General features: G+C 50.9%; 1 protein-coding gene across 6 annotated transcripts in view; it reads right to left on the minus strand.

Moving 5' to 3' along the window:
• The window catches only part of wwk (white walker), a 190,071-nt gene that overhangs the window by 83,052 nt on the left and 86,885 nt on the right, over positions 1 to 20,134 (minus strand). The gene's annotated exons all lie outside the window — the stretch shown is intronic.

Below are 20,134 nucleotides of genomic sequence, written 5' to 3' on the forward strand. Positions count from 1 at the left end.
TATCTATCTATCTATCTATCTCTTTCTTTATCTCTCTCTTAATCTTTCTATATCTCCCTGTATCTCCCTCCACGTACTTTCCAATACCTCAATATATTTTCTATAGTTAGCCCTCAAACGTTTTCTATAACCCGAATCGTAGTCCATTTTCTATAATAAGGGTCTTTTACCATGGGTAACCACAGTAAATTGTAACTTTCCCAGCAAATAATTTACACTTCGCTTTAAAATAACTGAGACATTATTTCTCGTGTATTTAAACAAGCAGCTAAGGTAATTGCTGTGGAGATAATGTAAACGATCACCATTTTCTATTTTCGTTAGATAATCATATTCATCATACACCTTCGCCATTCCCCGCGTTAGCGAGGTAGCGTTAAGAACAGAGGTCTGAGGTTTAGAGGGAATATCCTCACTTGGCCCCCTTCTCTGTTCCTTCTTTTGGGTAATTAGAAATGAGAGGGGGGGGATTTCCAGCCCCCCTCAGCTCCCTCCTCCTTTTAGTCGCCTTCTACGACACGCAGGGAATACGTGGCAAGTATTCTTTCTCCCCTATCCCTAGATATATATATATATATATATATATATATATATATATATATATATATATATATATATATATATATACTTCCAAATGGCGTCCTAGCTTCGTCTCTTCGTTGTATATCAACTGACTGTTGTATTTCTCTCTTGTGTCTCCCCTGATGATGTGACTACTTCACGTAAGTGCACTTGGGAACTTATCGTGTTTCATTTTCCCCGTAGACTCTGTGGAATATATATATATATATATATATATATATATATATATATATATATATATATATATATATAGTCCCGAAGTAAATCTCCCCCCCCCCCCCCCCACCAGAAGGCCAAGCTTCAAGTGAATTAGATAAGAAAAGAAAAGATAGTCAAAGAAAATGGGGAATGGTGATTACATAATGACTTTGAAGGGAGGGGAAAACGTTTTACATAATGGTAGGGTCCGTGGGTGTTGGAAGACATGAGATGGTAGGGAGTTCCAAAGCTTGGCGGTGTAAGGAAAGAAACAGAAGTCATCAAACCGGGTCGCCCTTGTGTTCTCAATGGCCATAGAGTCCTATGCTAACGCTATGGCTCCCTGAGTATTATATGGTCTACTTGAATGGCTCCTGTTGCTGTGTATATACACGAAGGAGCCAGTTTTTCGCTGGGTAGAAAGTGGAGGAATAGCTGTAGAAGAAAGGAAAGAGAACCAACACTAAATCACAAGGCAAGTGGGTCAAGTTCTGAGGATCAGAGTGGGTGAATTGGACGCCCTTTGGCAAAGTAGACACGAGTCTTGGATCCACTATGTGATGGTTTGATTTGTCTGAAGTTAAAAGAATAAAAAAAAGGGTCAGATGAGATGTTGTTTAACCTCCATACACGCCCCCCTGATGCCCTGTGCCCTTGATCAAGGTGGCACAAGCCCTTGGGGACGATCCATCGACCCTTAGAATACGACTGTACGTTCATCATGCCCTTAGGGATCGCACCGTCGTTCGCGAGGGTCGAACCGTCGTACTCAAAGAGTTCAAACAAAAGTAAAATACCTCAGGGCGTGATGATAGTGAAGCTACAGGTTGGAAGGCCCTTTGTGGCCCGTCGCCAAGTTTGCCGACAATGCCATACGTTCGAGGGATGAGAAATCTGGGCACAGGAGTTCTTCCTCCTTCAGGAGCGTCAGTTCTTGTCGGTGGGTGACGCCCCATGGAACTGAGAGTGGAAATGGTCACCTCTTTTGGAAACTTTCAAACAGGGTGAAAGTAGGGTTAGTCTGAGGTCCAGATGGGACAGAAGGAATGGAAAGGGAAGGTGTTTATACTAAGATCCAGATGGAAGAGACCCATGCACCTCCAGGTGTCGTAACTTCGTCAGATAAAGTCTTTGAGAGGTCCTGTGTCCTTCGGGTATTGGCCAAATGCTACCTTAGATCGACCAGGCCTCCAGATAAAGTCTTTGAGGATCCTGTGTCCTTCGGGTATTGGCCAGATCCTACCGTAGATCGACCAGGCCTCCAGATAAAGTCTTTGAGGATCCTGTGTCCTTCGGGTATTGGCCAGATCCTACCGTAGATCGACCAGGCCTCCAGATAAAGTCTTTGAGAGGTCCCGTGTCCTTCGGGTATTGGCCAAATGCTACCTGTAGATCGACCAGGCCTCCGACGTGAGTCGTAAAGTTACCTACCTCCATCGTGGTCGAATGCCCTTGAGGGACTAAGACGCCCTGGAAAGGCCTGGATATTCCAGAGGCCCTTCGAGGACGAAGGCTCCCTCCTTCAGGAGGAGACTTAATGATTTGAGAAACAGCAGGAGTGAAGTTAGCTATATTGTAGAAGGGTTTTGTGGCTCCGCTGGTGCTCCAAGACGTACTTCCATACTTGTTTACGTCTAGGCCCTTGAGCAGGGCGGTTCGACCCTTGAATAGGACGGTACGACCCTTGAGCGGGATGGTACGACCCTTGAGTGGGACTGAACGACCCTTGAACGGGACTGAACGACCCTTGAGTGGGACTGAACAACCCTTGAGTAGGATGGGACGACCCTTGAGTGGGATGGGACGACGCTTGAGTAGGATGGTACGACCCTTGAGCACGTCTGTACGACCCATGAAAATGTGGATACCACCTCTAGGTATGACGGCCTGGCCTATGACCGTCGTGCTCAAGGGTCGTACACCGTCGTGCTCAAGGGTCGTACACCGTCGTGCTCAAGGGTCGTATACCGTCGTGCTCAAGGGTCGTATACCGTCGTGCTCAAGGGTCGTATACCGTCGTGCTCAAGGGTCGTACACCGTCGTGCTCAAGGGTCGTACGCTCATCCCTCATCCCGCCCTGTACACCCTGACGAAGGAGGCTTGGGTCCTCCTGCAGGAGGCCATGACGATACATGGAACACACCCCCCCAGCCTGAAGCCCCCCCCAGCAGGAGAAGCAAGCCTCCTACTGCCTCATACTGCCTCCCTTTACCTCCTACTGCCTCCTACTGCCTCCCTTTACCTCCTACTGCCTCCCTTTACCTCCTACTGCCTCCTACTGCCTCCCTTTACCACCTACTGCCTCCTACTACCTCCCTTTGCCTCCTACTGCTTCCTACTGCCTCTTACTGTCTCCCTTTACCTCCTACTGTCTCCCTTTACCTCCTACTGCCTCCCTTTACCTCCTACTTCCTCCTACTGCCTCCCTTTACCTCCTACTGCCTCCTACTGCCTCCCTTTACCTCCTACTTCCTCCTACTGCCTCCCTTTACCTCCTACTGCCTCCTACTGCCTTCCTTTACCTCCTACTGCCTCCTGCTGCCTCCCTTTACCTCCTACTGCCTCCTACTGCCTCCCTTTACCTCCTACTGCCTCCTACTGCCTCCCTTTACCTCCTACTGCCTCCTGCTGCCTCCCTTTACCTCCTACTGCCTCTTACTGCTGGGGTCCTCAGCGACTCAACTTTTACCAGGGCCTCTGTTACTGCCTCGCTTTCCACTGTCACATTACGTGGCGTGTGTGTGTGTGTGTGTGTGTCTGTGTGTGTGTGTGTGTGTGTCTGTGTGTGTGTGTGTGTGTGTGTGTGTGTGTGTGTGTGATACAGCGGGTCGGGGTTTCCAAAAGTGAAGTAAAGCTGGCTTTAATGTCGCGCGGGGCGGGGGGGCGAGGACACAGCTGCTCCATCAGCCCCTCCCACACAAACATGGCCTTATACCTACACACACACACACACACACACACACACACACACACACACTGCTCCTCCACACACACACCTTCTACACACACACACACACACACACACACACACACTCTGCTCCTCCACACACACACCTTCTACACACACACACACCCTGCTCCTCCACACATACAAACTGTCTCCACACACACCATGTACCCTTCCCACACACCATGCACACTCCCCACACACAAACACATTGCTCCTCCCACGCACACACTGCTCCTCCACACACCATGCACCCTCTACACACACACACACACACACACACTGCTCCTCCCACACACATCCTCCTCCTCCACACACACACACCCTGCCCCCACACACACCATGCACCCTCCCCACACACACACACTCCCTCTCCACACACACACCTTACCCCCCACACACACTCAGCTTAGCTTAAAAAAAGAGAAAAACTCGTCTCCACTTTATGGTTGCTTTTAACGAAGCGTTGTGAAACGTCTTAACAAAAATATTACATGTGTGTGTGTGACCCGTGACCCGTGTGTGGGGCTTTCATGTATACATGAGTTCATGTGTATATATGAATGTGTATATATGTATTTATGTGTATATATGTATATATGTGTATATATGTATGTATATGTATATATGTATTTATGTGTATATATGTATTTATGTGTATATATGTATTTATGTGTATATATATATATATATATATATATATATATATATATATATATATATATATATATATATATATATATATTACTGAGTATAGTTTCCACGACGGCACGACCCTTAAGTACGGCAGTACGACCCTTAAGTAAGGCGGTACGACCCTTATGTACGACCCTTAAGTAAGGCGGTACGACCTTTAACTACGGCGGTACGACCCTTAAGTACTGAAATACGACCCTTCAGTACGGCGGAACGACCCTTCAATACAGCGGTACGACCCTCGGATCTGATATGGCCTTAGCCATGTACCTGACCCATAAGAACAAGGGGTCGTACTGTGTGTCGTACTCTTGGGGGGTCGTACAGGACGACCCGTCTGAGGGGGGGCCCATTATAAACCCGCGTTGGAGGAGGGTTCGAACCCCACTTTTGACATTGAAACCCGCGTCGGAGGAGGGTTCGAACCCCGTCTTTGACATTTAAACCCACGTTGGAGGAGGAGGGTTCGAACCCATCTTCGACATTTAAACCCGCGTTGGAGGGGGGTTCGAACCCCGTCCTTGACATTCAAACCCACGTTGGAGGAGGAGGGTTCGAACCCCGTTATAAAACAACACGAGCACCGCTGCCCAAACAGGAACCACTTTGGAAAAAGTTTGGACGAGTGCCGTACCACGGGGATATATACCGTCGCCTCCCCTATATCACAACTGGGGAAGAAGTATTTTCCCTTCGCTGATTTTGGCGTGGCTCTTTTCCGACGAAGAGGGACACATCCTCTGGCATTGTATAATCGACCTAGTGCCCTCCCTCCCGAAAGACTAGTTCTGGATGGCTGTTCGAGTCGTATATACTGCCTTAAACCCTCGTGAACTCTAAGGGAATTTTTATACACTCCAGAATGTTATGTTTCACATATGTTTGTGTGTGTGTGTGTGTGTGTGTGTGCACGTGCGAGTCCATGTGTCTGTGTATGTGTGTGCGAGTCCATGTGTGTATGTGTGTGTGTGCGCGCGTGCGAGTCCATGTGTGTGTGTGTGTGTGTGTGTGTGTGTGTGTGTGTGTGCGTGTGTGTGTGTGTGTGTGCGCGCGCGAGCGTGCGAGTCCATGTGTGTGTGTGTGTGTGTGTGTGTGTGTGTGTGTGTGTGTGTGCGTGCGCGAGTCCATGTGTGTGTGTGTGTGTGTGTGTGTGTGTGTGTGTGTGTGTCCGAGTCCGTATGTGTGTGTGTGTGTGTGTGTGTGTGTGTGTGTGTGTGTGTGTGTATGTGTGTGTGTGTGTGTGTGTGTACGTGCGAGTCCATGTGTGTGTGTGTGTGTGTGTGTGTGTGTGTGTGTGTGTGTGTGTGTGTGTGTGTGTGTCCTCACATGTCGTAGGAAAGCATCTAAAGCAATTTGAGAGAGTTTAGAACTTTAGAATTTGAGAATTTGTTAGAAGGATTTGAGAGAACTTGGAATTTCAAAATTTGAGAATTTGTTAGAAGCATTTGAGAGAATTTAGAACTTCAAAATTTTGAGAATTTTTTAGAAGGATTTGATGCGTAAGTGATGAGACAGAGTGTGTTAACATTGTGTCGTTTACCCCACTTTACTGACCCTGGAACAAGCTAATGTCGACCATCTCGTCATCATCAAACAGTCTGTCCATTCTATGCCCCAGTTTCCCATTTTGATGGTTCGCGGTAGTTACATGGTGGTAGCGGCGATAGGGTGGTGGTCGTGATGGTTCAAAATCATATTCATTCCTAAGGCCAATTGGATCGTCCCGTCGCAGTTTCTCACTTGGTTTCTGTCTTCTGACACATTGTACCATCTTCCCTTCTTCTCATTTATGTTTCTTACCACAGTGGCTAACATGAGCGCTGTGGCACAGTCTATACCACCCTATCCCTCAGAAAGAGAATAGATTGGTCTATAGACGGCATCTGCAGGGAAGGAGTGCGTGTGAGTAGGAAGAGTACACAAGTTAAAGAAAGTGGCAAGAAGTCAAAGGGGGAAAACTTGCATGGATGTTGTATATATATATATATATATATATATATATATATATATATATATATATATATATATATATATATATATATATATATATGTAGTATGGTACACATTATACCATCTTCCCTTCCTCTCACTTATGTTTCCTACCACAGTGGCTAACATGAGCGCTGTGGCACAGTCTATACCACCCCATCCCTCAGAAAGAATATAGATTGGTCTATAGACGGCATCTGCAGGGAAGGAGTGCGTGTGAGTAGGAAGAGTACACAAGTTAAAGTGGCAAGAAGTCAAAGGGGGGAAAAGTTACTAGATTGGTCTATGGACGGCATCTGCAGGGAGGGAGTGCGTGTGAGTAGGAAGAGTACACAAGTTAAAGTGGCAAGAAGTCAAAGGGGGGAAAAGTTACTAGATTGGTCTATGGACGGCATCTGCAGGGAAGGAGTGCGTGTGAGTAGGAAGAGTACACAAGTTAAAGTGGGGGGAAAAGTTACATGAGCTGAAGAAATTGATCACGGATTTTGCCTTAATGGGTATCATTCCCCATTCCCTTAACCCCCTCACACACACGCATGTATTCGTGGACACATTCGTGTAAAGTCCACCGTTCGTATACACATTTTCAGAGACTGAAACTTGGACGACATTTGAAATCCAATAAATCAAGGCCCTCTGGCGTCGATTTGGGAGTTTGCTTTGCACGCACTTTGCTTGCCTCCAACAACCTCTTCCCAAGGACATACAGACACACAAGCAGAACACACACATATCGATTACAATACCCCCCCTTTCCCCTCTCCAAGGCCCCCCCCTCCAACTGGCACCCCAGGGAGGGGCCCGAGGGTAAAGAGCGAAGCTAATTTCGTGCCTGGATGGAAGGTAAATAATGAGGGGTCTGGCTTCCCTCCACCCTCCATATTGTCTCATGATGAGGGCAGACAATACGGTGGGAGGCTGTGGGTGATTGTGGAAGGCTGTGGGTGATTTTGGGATGCTGTGGGTGATTGTGGGAGGCTGTGGGGGATTGTGGGAGGCTGTGGGTGATTATGAGAGGCTCTGGGTCATTTTGGGAGGCTGTGGGTGATTGTGGAAGGCTGTGGGTGATTGTGGGAGGCTGTGGGTGATTGTGGGAAGCTGTGGGGGATTGTGGGAGGCTGTGGGTGATTATGAGAGGCTCTGGGTCATTTTGGGAGGCTGTGGGTGATTGTGGGAGGCTGTGGGTGATTGTGGAAGACTTTGGGGGATTGTGGGGGGCTGTGGGTGATTGTGGGAGACTGTGGGTGATTGTGGAAGGCTGTGGATGATTGTGGAAGGCTGTGGGTGATGGTGGAAGGCTGTGGGTGATGGTGAGAGGCTGTGGGTCGTTGTGGGAGGCTGTGGGTGATTGTGAGAGGCTGTGGGTGATTGTGGAAGGCTGTGGGGGATTGTGGGAGGCTGTGCGTAATTGTGGAAGGCTTTGGGGGATTGTGGAAGGCTGTGGGAGATTGTGGGAGGCTGTGTGTGATTGTGGAAGGCTGTGAGTGGTTGTGGGAGGCTGTGGGTGATTGTGGGAGGCTCTGAGAGATTGTGGGAGGCTGTGGGTGATTGTGGAAGGCTTTGGGGGATTGTGGGAGGCTGTGGGTGATGGTGAGAGGCTGTGGGTGATTGTGGGACCTTATCTTACCTTACGTATACCTTACGATGGTTTGGGAGGTCTCCTACCCCCACAGCTAATTCTGGGACCATACCTTACCCCCACAGCTAGGTCTGGGACCATACCTTACCCCACAGCTAAGTCTGTGACCTTACCTTACGTATACCTTACGATGGTTTGGGAGGTCTCCTACCTCCACAGCTGGGTCTGGGACCTTACCTTAATCCACAGCTAGGTCTGGGACCTTGCCTTACCCCACAGCTAGGTCTGGGACCATACCTCACCCCCACAGCTAGGTCTGGGACCTTGCTATACCTTCCATCTAACCATACGATAGTTTCTTGTCTACTCCGGTCAGTCTACTGGCCATTTAACTGACGATTGTAATGGGCCATTTAACTGACGATTGGAATAGGCCATTTAACTGACGATTGTAAATGGGCCATTTAACTGACGATTGTAATGGGCCATTTAACTGATGTTTGTAAATGGGCCATTTAACTGACGATTGTAATGGGCCATTTACTGACGATTGGAATGGGCCATTTAACTGACGATTGTAAATGGGCCATTTAACTTTGCTGGGATGGGTGGGTTCATTGTGCTAATGTGCTTGGACTACCGACCCAATCTACCTAACCCCACTCCACCCCACCCCACACCACCTCTTCTCCCACAGGGGAGGGCTGTGTGGGGGTGTGGGGCTGGTGTGGGGGTGGGTTCATAACTCCATCTTATTCGATGGCTTCGTCAAAGTATGCTGACTCACGGGATGGTATTACCCTGTGTGGGGTTGTGTGGGGGTGTGTGTGGGGGTGTGTGTGGGGGTGTGGGGGTGTGTGTGGGGGTGTGGGGGTGTGTGTGGGGTGTGGGGGTATGGCTAGTGTTCCCCAGGTGCCCTCCACTTACCCCCGGGCGCGTAGAGACGTGAGGACGATCTCTCTCTCTCTCTCTCTCTCTCTCTCTCTCTCTCTCTCTCTCTCTCTCTCTCTCTCTCTCTCTCTCTCTCTCTCACACACACCTGACGCCTCCGCTCCCTGGGGGAAACATGAGTCTCTTCCAGATTATGGGAAAAACGATACTGAGTTACGGGGGAGGAGGAAGGAGGAAGAGGAAGGAAAGGTGCGGTAGAGAGAGAGAGAGAGAGAGAGAGAGAGAGAGAGAGAGAGAGAGAGAGAGAGAGAGAGACAGACAGACAGACAGACAGACACTGACAGACAGACACAGAGAGAGAGACAGACAGACAGACAGAGAGACCGACCGACTCTCTCTCTCTCTCTCTCTCTATCTATCTATCTATCTATCTATCTATCTATCTATCTATCTATCTATCTATCTATCTATCTCCCACGACGGGCGCGGAGGGCAAGGGAAAGATGGAAGGGGAAGGAATGGGGAATAGAGGGAGTGTTGGTACACTTAGTGAGGAAGGGGGGGTGGTGATTTGAACCCACCAATGGGCCAGAACCCACCAGTGAGCCAGAACCCACCAGTGAGCCAAAACCCACCAGAGCCATGATACAGGTCTGGGGTGGTGATTTGAACCCACCAGTGGCCCAGAACCCACCAATAGCCCAGAACCCACCAGTGGCCCTGAACCCACCAGTGAGCCAGAACCCACCAGTGAGCCAAAACCCACCAGAGCCATGATATAGGTCTAGGGTGGTGATTTGAACCCACCAGAGGCCGGCCCGGCGTGGTAATATGAACCCACCAGAGGTCAGAACCCATCAGAGGCCGGCCCGGCGTGGTAATATGAACCCACCAGAGGTCAGAACCCACCAGAGGTCGGCCCGGCGTTGTAATATGAACCCACCAGAGGTCAGAACCCACCAGAGGTCGGCCCGGCGTGGTAATATGAACCCACCAGAGGTCAGAACCCACCAAAGGTCAGAGGTGGAGAACAACAGAGGCCAGGTGGAGAACAAGAGAACATATTATACATGGGGAAGAACATGGTGAACAGGGAGGCTCCATGGAAGAACATGGTGAACAGGGAGGCCCCATGGAAGAACATGGTGAACAGGGAGGCCCCATGGAAGAACATGGTGAACAGGGAGGCCCCATGGAAGAACATGGTGAACAGGGAGGCCCCATGGAAGAACATGGTGAACAGAGAGGCCCCATGGAAGCTGTGAGAGGCTGAGAATCGTCGACTCAGAGGGAAAATATGTTCTTCAATCTGTTCTTCAGTCCTGGCACGATGGAAGAACATGGTCATCACGTGGATGAACAGATGGGTCGAAATGATCACTGGTGTTAATGTATGTGTGTGTGTGTGTGTGTGTGTGTGTGTGTGTGGTGTGTGTGTGTGTGTGTGTACAAGATGGGGCGCTCCCATGCTTCGAACGGTAATGAGAGATGTATTCAGTGTGTGTGTTGGCCCATGGAGAGACACACAGGTGCCCCAGCCTGATACAGGAGCCCAGGACACACTAGGTGGAAGAGGTGGAAAAGGAAGGCGAGTTTTATGCCCGGCTCTGTGGGATGGAGTTTGAGGTCGCTTGGGAGGCACAGGCCAGAGAAAGATTCGACCAAGTTATCCAGGCAAGAATCAGAGATGTGTGAGATGGGAGGGGAGGGAGATGTGTGTGAGATGGGAGGGGAGGGAGATGTGTGTGATGGGAGGGGAGGGAGATGTGTGAGATGGGAGGGGAGGGAGATGTGTGAGATGGGAGGGGAGGGAGATGTGTGAGATGGGAGGAGAGGGAGATGTGTGAGATGGGAGGGAAGGAGAGGTGTGAGATGGGAGGGAAGGGAGATGTGTGAGATGGGAGGGGAGAGAGATGTGTGAGATGGGAGGGGAAGGAGGATGTGAAATTTCTTTTGCCTGGTCGACGGAATGGCTTGGCTGCGAAGGGGGGTTGGGTGTCCCACCTCAGTTCAATGAGGATGGAGACTCATCCTTTCGAAAGAGGACTTGGTGAGGAGAGAGAGAGAGAGAGAGAGAGAGAGAGAGAGAGAGAGAGAGAGAGAGAGAGAGAGAGAAGAGAGAGAGTGTAAAGGAAGGTTTGGAAAAGTGACAGAAGCCCTGGTGATTATTCTAAGCCTCACTGTTGTTCAAGAAGTGGCGATGGGAAACACCCATCCAGATAGATGGTGTATTGGAGTCTATGTCTGGACTTTCCCCTCCCACACTACCCAAGACCCTCGAACTAGAGAGAGAAGGGGAGGGTCGTCTTCCTCGCATCGTTTCCTGGGCTGCGTCAGGAGGAACAGGAGGTCCTGGTATGTACCGTCCTCAACTTCGTCAGCAGGAGGGTTGGCGCTGGCAAACAAGTCCTCAGAGTTCCCTTCATCGCCTTCGTCTGTCGGCTGGTACGAGAGGCTGAGCACGCGCCTCCGTCAGTAGTAGGTTAGGTCTAGGAGCAGCAGGAGGAGGAGGAGGTGGAGGAGGTCCTTGTCTCTGCCTTTCCTCACCTTCGTCTGTCGGCTGGTACGAGTGGCTGAGCACGCATCTCCGTCAGTAGCACCTTCGCTCTAGGAGCAGGAGCAGGAGGAGGAGGAGGAGGAGGATATGGTCCTTGTCGCTGCCCTTCCTCAGAAGCTTCAGTCTCCTACTGTGAGCTCCCTCAATCGACCCAGTTGGGGAGGAGACGCCCTTGCACATATGCCACCCCCTCCCGAAGGAGGTGTCCGTCCGCTCCCGGACCCACCGCCACTCCAGGACTCCTTCCAATATTCGATACGTAATCAGGATGTTCGTTCTTGTGAAGCCGTCGGGGGGGCGCCCCGCGCGCCCCCACCAACCATCCATCCACCCACGCCCCTCAGCTGGGATAAATTCTCGAGGCTGAGTGGCACAGCAGCTCGCTCTCTCTCTCTCTCTCTCTCTCTCTCTCTCTCTCTCTCTCTCTCTCTCTCTCTCTCTCTCTCTCTCTCCACCCCAGCCCTTACCTCAGCCTGGACTAGCGGTGGGGTCGTAGGTGGTGTCTCCTGCAGCAGAGCTCTCGCCGATTCGAACTCTCTATCACCTTCGTGTTGTATGGAGGCCTGTCCTTCCTAGTGGTCACTTCGTCTGTAGATCATATCCTTTGCCTTGTACCTGTAGGGAAGGGCGCTGGTGGCTTGGTGGCGACGTGGGCTTTTGTTTCGGGCTCGTGGGAGTAATATGTCCCCTTCGTCTGCTAATATCTCCCCCTCACTCCTGTAGGGGATTTCACATTCCCCCGCCCTTGAGCCCCTTGGGCTCGTCTTCTTCAGCTGGGATTAGGGTTCGGGGTTTGGGTTCGGGAGGGATGAGGAAGAGGAGGAGGAGGTTGAGGAGGAGGTTGGTTAAGGGAGGAGCAAGTTTGTGGTGGAGGATATCGGCCCATCCGTTTAATGCTGCCATGTCCTTGGAGTGCTTTGGGATCGTCGGCGAACGAGGGTGGTGGGGGAAAAGAGTGTGCTATCCCACACCTAATCTCCTCTGGGCCCGTGGGCTTTCCCATGGACGATCCTCCTACGGTAAATATCCCCTAATATCATCCCTCTGTATCGTACGTCAGTAGCGCAAGTGGGGTTCGCGAACCATGGCGGGAGACGCCCCGCCCCTTCCTCATGAGATCGGGTGTTGGTGGTCTTGGCGAAATCGTGGCTCTCCAGATGGCTGCCCAACACATGGCACTCTCCTCCCCCAACGCTGGATGCCACCTGTCGGTTCTCAGTGCCATCTGTCGTCCCGCAAACAGCTGGTGGCTTTGCCAAGCCGAGTCTGTGTGTGGTAGCGACATGCGACAGCTCAGTACCTCTTGGCACCTGATGGAGACGTGGACGAGCTTGGGTTGCGCCGTGTCACCGAAAGAGGGGGAGGTGTGTCCCCACGCCCTCCAGCACCTTCAGTGACACGTAGAAAGTTCGTAGGAGGAGTTAGGGCGTCACGAGAGGGAGGGGAACTCTCTGTCTCTCTCCAAGGACGTCCCTGGACATGAGGAGGTGTGTCCCCACGCCCTCCAGCACCTTCAGCGACACGTAGAAAGTTCGTAGGAGGAGTTAGGACGTCGCGAAGGAGAGGCGAGGGGACGGGAACTCTCTCTCTCTCTCTCTCTCTCTCTCTCTCTCTCTCTCTCTCTCTCTCTCTCTCTCTCTCTCTCTCTCTCTCTCACTCTCTCTCTCCAAGGACGTCCCTGGACATGTTAGGGATGTGTCGCTCCTCTCCCTTCGTGTCTCGCGCCACAACTCATGTGAGAGAGGGTGGGACAGCCAGCACTCGGGGGTTCGATACCTCGTCCTCAGACAACCAGGCCTTTTGTGTCGCCACAGTTACGTCGATTGTGTGAGAGAGAGAGAGAGAGAGAGAGAGAGAGAGAGAGAGAGAGAGAGAGAGAGAGAGAGAGAGAGTTCCCCTCCCTCCACTCCCCTTCGTGACGTCCTAACTCCTCCTACGAACTTTCTACGTGTCGCTGAAGGTGCTGGAGGGCGTGGACACCTCTCCCCCTTATGTCCAGGGACGTCCTTGGAGAGAGAGAGAGAGAGAGATAGAGAGAGAGAGAGAGAGAGAGGAAGAGATTTGATATGCAAATCTCCAATCATGTAAAAGATGAAGGAGAGGAGAGAGAGGGAGGGAGACTAAAAGGGCGCCGCCCTTCCGTCTATTGTACCAGCTGCTCTCGCTCAGGCCCGTCCTGTTCACTTTGAGGTGGTTGAAGAACAACCCCACCAACCCCCCCTCACTCTCCTCACAACCCATCCCGACTTGAACCAATGTAACAGTTGTTAATTACAACCCTCCCTCCTCACAACCCATCCCGACTTGAACCAATGTAACAGTTGTTAATTACCACCTCCTCCTCACAACCCATCCCGACTTGAACCAATGTAACAGTTGTTAATTACAACCTCCCCCCACTCACAACCCATCCCGACTTGAACCAATGTAACAATTGTTAATTACAACCCCCCACCCACTCTCCTCACAACCCATCCCGACTTGAACCAATATAACAGTTGTTAATTACAACCTCCCTCCTCACAACCCATCCCGACTTGAACCAATGTAACAGTTGTTAATTTTGCGACACTTGTGGTTGTCTCCAGCTGCCCCTACTGCCTATTTCTACTGAGGAAGAAGAGGGTCTTGTAGAAGGTTCCTAGGGGCGTGGTTTGACCAGGGCTTCTCCTGGGGGCGTGGTTTGACCAGGGCTTCTCCTAGGGGCGTGGTTTGACCAGGGCTTCTCCTAGGGGCGTGGTTTGACCAGGGCTTCTCCTAGGGGCCTGGTTTGACCAGGGCTTCTCCTGGGGGCGTGGTTTGACCAGAGCTTCTCCTGGGGGCGTGATTTGACCAGGGCTTCTCCTAGGGGGCTTGGTTTGACCAGGGCTTCTCCTAGGGGCGTGGTTTGACCAGGGCTTCTCCTAGGGGCGTGGTTTGACCAGGGCTTCTCCTAGGGGCGTGGTTTGACCAGGGCTTCTCCTGGGGGCCTGGTTTGACCAGGGCTTCTCCTAGGGGGCGTGGTTTGACCAGGGCTTCTCCTAGGGGTGTGGTTTGACCAGGGCTTCTCCTAGGGGCGTGGTTTGACCAGGGCTTCTCCTGGGGGCCTGGTTTGACCAGAGCTTCTGTCGTATCGGCGTCGCAGAACCTGGAAAGGCTGACTGTATCTGTTCCACTGACGTCGCTGGAGATTCATATTGAAAAGAAAGAAATTTATTTAAGAAATTTATTTCTTATTTGCATATTTATTCTTTATTATGGAGCTGTTGTTGTTTCCACTGAGTTTGATATAGATGAGTAACACCAAAGAGCGAACCCATATACACACTCTCTCTCAGTTGCTGTCCTGAAACGCCAGCAGTAAGTTAGATGAGGTGTTCTCCTGAAGGTGTGTGTTGCTGAAGGTGTGTTCTCCTGAAGGTGCACTCCGGAAGGTGGTTTCCTGAAGGTGTGCTCCTGAAGGTGGTCTCCTGAAAGTATGCTCCTGAAGGTGGTCTCCTGAAGGTGGTCTCCTGAAGGTGGCCTCCTAAAGGTGGTCTCCTGATGGTGTGCTCCTGAGGGTGGTCTCCTGAAAGTGGTCTCCTGCAGGTGGTCTCCTGAAGGTGTCCTCCTGAAGGTAGTCTCCTGAGGGTGGTTTCCTGAAGGTGTCCTCCTGAAGGTGCACTCCTGCAGGTGGTCTCCTGAAGGTGCACTTCTGCAGGTGGTCTCCTGAAGGTGTCCTCCTGAAGGTGTCCTCCTGAAGGTGGTCTCCTGAAGGTGGTTTCCTGAAGGTGTACTCCTGAAGGTGGTCTCCTGAAGGTGGTCTCCTGAAGGTGGTCTCCTGAATGTGTGCTCCTGGAGGTGTCCTCCTGAAGGTGTCCTGAAGGTGGTCTCTTGATGGTGTACTCCTGAAGGTGCACTCCTGAAGGTGGTTTCCTGAAGGTGGTTTCCTGAAGGTGGTTTCCTGAAAGTGTACTCCTGAAGGTGGTCTCCTGAAGGTGGTCTCCTGAAGGTGTGCTCCTGAAGGTGTACTCCTGAAGGTGTCCTGAAGGTGGTCTCTTGATGGTGTACTCCTGAAGGTGCACTCCTGAAGGTGTCCTGAAGGTGGTCTCTTGATGGTGTACTCCTGAAGGTGCACTCCTGAAGGTGTCCTGAAGGTGGTCTCTTGATGGTGCACTCCTGAAGGTGCACTCCTGAAGGTGTACTCCTGAAGGTGTACTCCTGAAGGTGGTTTCCTGAAGGTGGCGACCAGAACCCTTCATCATACCAGGATCTCCTCGAGGACACACCAGCAGGTGGCATAGCTTGGTGTGATGGAGCCACCACCTGTAGCACCAGCCACAGCTGGTGCTTGATGGACGAGGCCCTTAATGACTGATCCAGCTGTTGGCAATGATCTCTAATTGCTCAAGGGCGGGAAGCCCTTGAGAAATGAGGGGGGAGGGGAAAGGGAGAGATGATGGGGGTCCCCCATTTAGAGGTAGCGACTCCAGGGTGTGTTTGTGGTTTGCTTCTCCACAGGTCATTCCAAATGAGAGAAGAGGTTTAGATATTTATTTTTTTGAAATCCGTGTTTGATTTAGATACAACCCACTGGATGATTAGAACTTAGAAAGTGGATGGCGGTTTCCCCTTGGGCTTAGAAAGAGAGAGAGAGAGAGAGAGAGAGAGAGAGAGAGAGAGAGAGAGAGAGAGAGAGAGGCTTGGACAGGGTTTGAGGAAAGCGAATGGAGAATCTGTTGCAGGTTTTACCACTGCAGAAACAGGGGATTTCGGGCGAAATTTATCACCAGTTCATCCCAGAGTTTTTACCACAGTGTGTGTGTGTGTGTGTGTGTGTGTGTGTGTGTGTGTGTGTGTGTGTGTGTGTGTGAGTGTGTCTTGGGGCGTCCCACTTAGTGTGTCAGCTTTAGGAAGGCTTAAGTTGACGGTACGACCCTTTGAAACGACTGTACGACCTTTGGGATACAAAAGGCCTGGCCCTTTGTGGTGGGCCTTGAGGATGCGTTCAAAGGCCGGGGTCATTATGCATAAGGGTCGTACTGTCGTGCTCAAGGGTCGTACCGTCGTGCTCAAGGGTCGTACCATCGTGGTCAAGAGTCGTACCATCGTGCTCAAGGGTCGTGCCGTCGTGCTCAAGGGTCGTAACAACGTGCTCAGGGGTCGTACCATCGTAGTCAAGGGTCGTACCATCGTGCTCAGTTGTCGTACCATCGTGCTCAGTTGTCGTACCGTCGTGCTCAAGGGTCGTACCATCGTGCTCAAGGGTCGTACCATCGTAATCAAGGGTCGTACCGTTGTGCTCAAGGGTCATACCATCGTGCTCAAGGGTCGTAACAACGTGCTCAAGGGTCGTACTGTCGTGCTTAAGGGTCGTACCGTCGTGCTCAATGGTCGTAACAACGTGCTCAAGAGTCGTACTGTCGTGCTTAAGGGTCGTACCGTCGTGCTCAAGGGTCGTACCATCGTGCTCAAGGGTCGTATCGTCGTGCTGAAGGGTCGTACCGTCGTGGTCAAGGGTCGTACCATCGTAATCAAGGGTCGTACCGTTGTGCTCAAGGGTCATACCATCGTGCTCAAGGGTCGTAACAACGTGCTCAAGGGTCGTACTGTCGTGCTCAAGGGTCGTACCATCGTGCTCATGGGTCGTACCGTCATGCTGAAGGGTCGTAGCGTCGTGCTCAAGGGTCGTACCGTCGTGCTATATATATATATATATATATATATATATATATATATATATATATATATATATATATATATATATACATTGAGATTTTAAGTACATTTGGGTTTCTAGCTATAAAACGACAACAATAAAAAGGCCTTAAGAATAATGAGGCGTGGGAGGATGCCTTTTATTACGAGGCCTTTTTAAATTACGAACCATCTCTCATAATGAGGAAAAGGACCAACCACCCTTCTCATTGGAAGCAGACATGAGGGACGCCCCTCACCCATTTTCGAGAGCTGGGTCCCACCAAGATGATACAGAACCGCTTATATCAAACACACACTCACCCCCTCCAAAAAAAAATTAGCAGCAGCTCCTTCACTCGAGTGGGACTTAGCTCCTCGAGATCATTAGTCCTCGAGAAGACGCCCAGTGATTAACATCTGGAGGAGGAGCTCGCGGAAGGCCCTCACCCCCTCTCTCAGGCCCCTTCGAAGTCAGGAGAGGTGAAGTGAATTGACTCAAGGGTTTAATTGGGGTGGTTGGGAAGTGGAGTGGGGTGAGTGGCCGTACGGAAGGGGCTGTGCTGTAGTGCAGGTAAGTGTTCAGCAGAAGCGACGCCCTCCCCCGCCTTGCCTTGCCTCTCTCTCTCTCTCTCTCTCTCTCTCTCTCTCTCTCTCTCTCTCTCTCTCTCTCTCTCTCTCTCTCTCTCTCTCTCTGTATGTATGAGGAGCAGGTGTATGAAGTGCAGCTGTATGAGGAGCAGCTGTATGAGGTGTAGCTGTATGAGGAGCAGCTGTATGAGGTGCAGCTGTGTGAGGAACAGCTGTATAAGGAGCAGCTGTATTAGGAGCAGTTGTATGAGGTGCAGCTGTATGAGGTGCAGCTGTATGAGGTGCAGCTGTATGAGGAACAGCTGTATGAGGAGCAGGTGTATGAGGAGCAGGTGTATGAGGAGCAGCTGTATGAGGTGCAGCTGTGTGAGGAACAGCTGTATGAGGAGCAGCTGTATGAGGAGCAACTGTATTAGGAGCAGCTGTATGAGGTGCAGCTGTATCAGGAGCATCTGTATGAGGTGCAGTTGTATGAGGAGCAGCTATATGAGGAGCAGCTGTATAAGGTGCAGCTGTATGAGGTGCAGCTGTGTGAGGAGCAGCTGTATGAGGTGCAGCTGTATGAGATGCAGCTGTATGAGGTGCAGCTGTATGAGGTACAGCTGTATGAGATCAGCTGTATGAGGAGCAGCCGCATGAGGTGCAGCTGCATGAGGAGCAGCTGTATGAGGTGCAGCTGTATGAGATGCAGCTGTATGAGGTGCAGCTGCATGAAGTGCAGCTGTATGAGGTGCAGCTGTATGAGGAGCAGCTGTATGAGGTGCAGCTGTATGAGGTGCAGCTGTATTAGGAACAGTTGTATGAGGTGCAGCTGTATGAGGTGCAGCTGTATGAGGTGCAGCTGTATTAGGAACAGTTCTATGAGGTGCAGCTGTATGAGATGCAGCTGTATGAGGTGCAGCTGTATGAGGAACAGCTGTATGAGGAACAGCTGTATGAGGTGCAGCTGCATGAGGTGAAGCTGTATGAGGTGCAGCTGCATGAAGTGCAGCTGTATGAGGTGCAGCTGTATGAGGTGCAGCTGTATGAGGAGCAGCTGTATGAGGTGCAGCTGTATTAGGAACAGTTGTATGAGGTGCATCTGTATGAGGTGCAGCTGTATGAGGAGCAGCTGTATGAGGTGCAGCTGTATTAGGAACAGTTGTATGAGGTGCATCTGTATGAGGTGCAGCTGTATGAGGTGCAGCTGTATGAGGAGCAGCTGTATGAGGTGCAGTTGTATGAGGTGCAGCTGTATGAGATGCAGCTGTATGAGGAGCAGCTGTGTGAGGAGCAGCTGTATGAGGTGCAGCTGTATTAGGAACAGCTGTATGAGATGCAGTTGTATGAGGTGCAGCTGTATGAGGTGCAGCTGTATGAGGAGCAGCTGTATGAGGTGCAGCTGTATGAGGAACAGCTGTATGAGGTGAAGCTGTATGAGGAGAAGCTGTATGAGGAGCAACTGTATTAGGAGCAGTTGTATGAGGAGCAGCTGTATTAGGAACAGTTGTATGAGGAGCAGCTGTATGAGGAGCAGCTGTATGAGGTGCAGCTGTATGAGGAGCAGCTGCATGAGGAGTAGCTGCATGAAGTGCAGCTGCATGAGGTGCAGCTGCATGAAGTGCAGCTGTATGAGATGCAGCTGTATGAGGTGCAGCTGTATGAGGAACAGCTGTATGAGGTGCAGCTGTATGAGGTGCAGCTGTATGAGGAACAGCTGTATGAGGAACAGCTGTATGAGGAACAGCTGTATGAGGTGCAGCTGTATGAGGAACAGCTGTATGAGGTGCAGTGTATGAGGTGCAGCTGTATGAGGAACAGCTGTATGAGGAACAGCTGTATGAGGAACAGCTGTATGAGGAACAGCTGTATGAGGAACAGCTGTATGAGGAACAGCTGTATGAGGTGCAGCTGTATTAGGAACAGTTGTATGAGGTGCAGCTGCATGAGGTGCAGCTGCATGAAGTGCAGCTGTATGAGGTGCAGTGTATGAGGTGCAGCTGCATGAAGTGCAGCTGTATGAGGAACAGCTGTATGAGGTGCAGTGTATGAGGTGCAGCTGTATGAGATGCAGCTGTATGAGGTGCAGCTGTATGAGTGCAGCTGTATGAGGTGCAGCTGTATGAGTGCAGCTGTATGAGATGCAGCTGTATGAGGAACAGCTGTATGAGGTGCAGCTGTTATGAGGTGCAGCTGCATGAGGTGCAGCTGCATGAAGTGCAGCTGTATGAGGTGCAGCTGTATGAGATGCAGCTGTATGAGGTGCAGCTGTATGAGGAACAGCTGTATGAGGAACAGCTGTATGAGGAACAGCTGTATGAGGAACAGCTGTATGAGGAACAGCTGTATGAGGTGCAGCTGCATGAAGTGCAGCTGTATGAGATGCAGTTGTATGAGGTGCAGCTGTATGAGGAACAGCTGTATGAGGTGCAGCTTGTATGAGGTGCAGCTGTATGAGGAACAGCTGTAT

This window comes from Panulirus ornatus, chromosome 72, assembly GCF_036320965.1.
Source record: "Panulirus ornatus isolate Po-2019 chromosome 72, ASM3632096v1, whole genome shotgun sequence".
NCBI lineage: Eukaryota > Metazoa > Arthropoda > Malacostraca > Decapoda > Palinuridae > Panulirus > Panulirus ornatus.